Source organism: Schistocerca americana, unplaced genomic scaffold (genome assembly GCF_021461395.2).
Source record: "Schistocerca americana isolate TAMUIC-IGC-003095 unplaced genomic scaffold, iqSchAmer2.1 HiC_scaffold_482, whole genome shotgun sequence".
In the NCBI taxonomy this organism is placed as follows: Eukaryota; Metazoa; Arthropoda; class Insecta; order Orthoptera; family Acrididae; genus Schistocerca; species Schistocerca americana.
In genome coordinates this window covers 105,001-107,500 of record NW_025726217.1, presented here as the reverse complement: position 1 = coordinate 107,500, position 2,500 = coordinate 105,001, and the positions used below count along the sequence as shown (strand labels likewise).

General features: G+C 63.8%; 1 pseudogene; it reads right to left on the bottom strand.

Annotated features, from left to right (window-relative positions):
* Positions 1-2,500, bottom strand: part of LOC124585166 — a 7,502-nt pseudogene that overhangs the window by 2,504 nt on the left and 2,498 nt on the right.

The window sequence follows — 2,500 nt, the reverse complement described above, 5'->3', positions numbered from 1 at the left end:
GGCGTTGATCTGCAGCCCCAGGTGGGCGAGGGCTGCGGTAGCTGCGTCGATGAGGGACTGCAAGCCCCTCGGGGTCGCTGCAAACAGCAAGACGTCATCTGCAAAGGCCGCAGCGTTGACTCTGCGACCGAGGATCCGAGCTCCGATGTGGGAGGGCAGTTGGCCTAAAACGTAGTCCACCGCAAAGTTGAACAGGAGGGGGGAGAGGGGATCGCCCTGGCGAACGCCCCGTGCTGGCTGCACAGACACGCCCACGCCGGCGCCGTCCGCTATCACTGTCGTGCTGCCCTCGTAGCACCGCTCGACATACTCGACAAAGCAATCCGGCAGGCCATGCGCCTTCAGCACGGGGCGAAGGGCAGCATGATCTACCGAATCGAATGCCTTAGATACGTCGATCGATGCCACAAAGACAGAGCGGCAGGAGCGAACTGCGTCGGTGAGAGCAGTGTCCAAGATGAAGGTATTTTCCAACATCCCATCCCGAGGGATGAATGCCCGCTGACGTTCGTCCACAGCACAAGCGCGCATCAGGCGTGACGCGAGAACCTTGTGGAAGGTCCGCGCCAACACCGAGCAGACCGTAATGGGGCGAAAGTCAGCGGGGGATGTTGGTGCAGCCGTTTTCGGGAGAAGGGACGTCCGCGCGCGAAGCAGGCGTTCCGGAAGGGCGCGGGCCAGAAGGAAGAGATTCATCACTTTCACCAGGACTTCGTGCGGCAGACGCCGCAACTCCGCTGGGGTAAGGCCGTCCGGCCCGGCTGCTGATCCCCTGGGCGGCAACGCGGCGGCGACCTCCTCATGTGTGACCGGCCCCCATATGCACTCGAGAGCGACAGGCTCTGAGTGCGGGAGGAGGCGGTCACGAATGAAGCCCGCGGTGGAGATGGGCTTCTTGGTGAAGAGGTCCGCCCAGAAGTCCAGCAGACCAGGGATGGCAGGTGGCGGCTGGAGCAGGGTGCCATCCAAGAGGCCGCGCACGCAACGCGCACGCGACCGTCGGAAGGCATCCTGCGTTCTCGCGTACTCCCAGCGGCGCCGCTTGCGCTTCTGCGTCGGCGGCGCGGCAGGCGGCCGCTTCGATGGTTGGCGCGGCCGCTGTGTCCTGGTGATCGATCTCTCCCCTCTGGACCCGACCGACGCAAGGGCATCCGGGAGCATGCCCAGGATGACATCGGGCGGCGTGCCCCGCCCCAGACCGATGACACGATCCAGGGCAGAGAAACGCTGGGCGGAAGCGGGTAGCCCCGCCAGATGCTCCCAGATGGCGGCGTCAGTCGGCCCCTCCGGCGGCGGCCCGGTGGTGTCGGCCGCGAAGTCCTCGGCTGCGTCGACGGGCGGCGCAGCGGCCTCGCCCGCGTCAGGCAGCGGGCTCGCCGCTCCCCGGCGGGACGCCGGCTCTTCCCCCCGACCGATCTCAAGCGCCTCCATGAATTGGCGGACAAGCTGCTTGTGGGCAGCTTGCCGCCGTCGGCACTTGATTGCCTCAAGCGTTCGGTCGGGGAACATCCTGATGAGCTCTTGATTTACAAAGAAGAACCGGGCGTCCCTCTCGAGGAACAGTTCGGCCTCTGCCTTGGCGAGCGACAGGACTTCTTCCTCCGTCCACCTCGCGCGATGCCTCTCCGTGACGATCTCCGCGTTGGCGGCCGCAAGATGTTGGCGGCGGCGATGGACCCCGAGACCGTTCTTGGTTGTAAAGCTGCGGTGGCACTCACTACAGGTATACATAGCTGCAAAAGTTACAAGATTTTCGGCACGGCCGGTTGGCCGGCTAGGTGCTGGGGGAGTTGGGGTGGCACCTTCAGCGGAAGGGCCACCACTTATTCTCTGCTTACTGCCCCCAACTAAAAAAAAGGGATAGTGCGAGGGGGGGCTGGTAACCCCCCCAAGCCCCTGGTGCGGTCTTCCACTCTGCGAAATCAGCGGGCCCACGAGAAGGGGAGAAGACTGCAGGAGAGGAGAGGCTAAGAGGGCTAGGCCCATGTATTGCGCATCACTCTCCCTGTAACTATAACCCAAGGAAGGCACCTCGCAGCAGCAGCACGACTACATCAAGACCGCACTTCGAGAAGCCAAGTCCGGATGCAGCCACACCACCGCCACTTGGCCACCTTAAGAGAGTCATAGTTACTCCCGCCGTTTACCCGCGCTTGCTTGAATTTCTTCACGTTGACATTCAGAGCACTGGGCAGAAATCACATTGCGTCAACACCCGCTAGGGCCATCGCAATGCTTTGTTTTAATTAGACAGTCGGATTCCCCCAGTCCGTGCCAGTTCTGAGTTGATCGTTGAATGGCGGCCGAAGAGAATCCGCGCACCCGCGCGCCCCCGGAGGAGCACGCTAAGGCGGACGCGGCCTCGCAGCAAGGAAGATCCGTGGGAGGCCAAGGCACGGGACCGAGCTCGGATCCTGCACGCAGGTTGAAGCACCGGGGCGCGAACGCCGCGCAGGCGCGCGCATCCTGCACCGCCGGCCAGCACGAGGCCAACCAACGG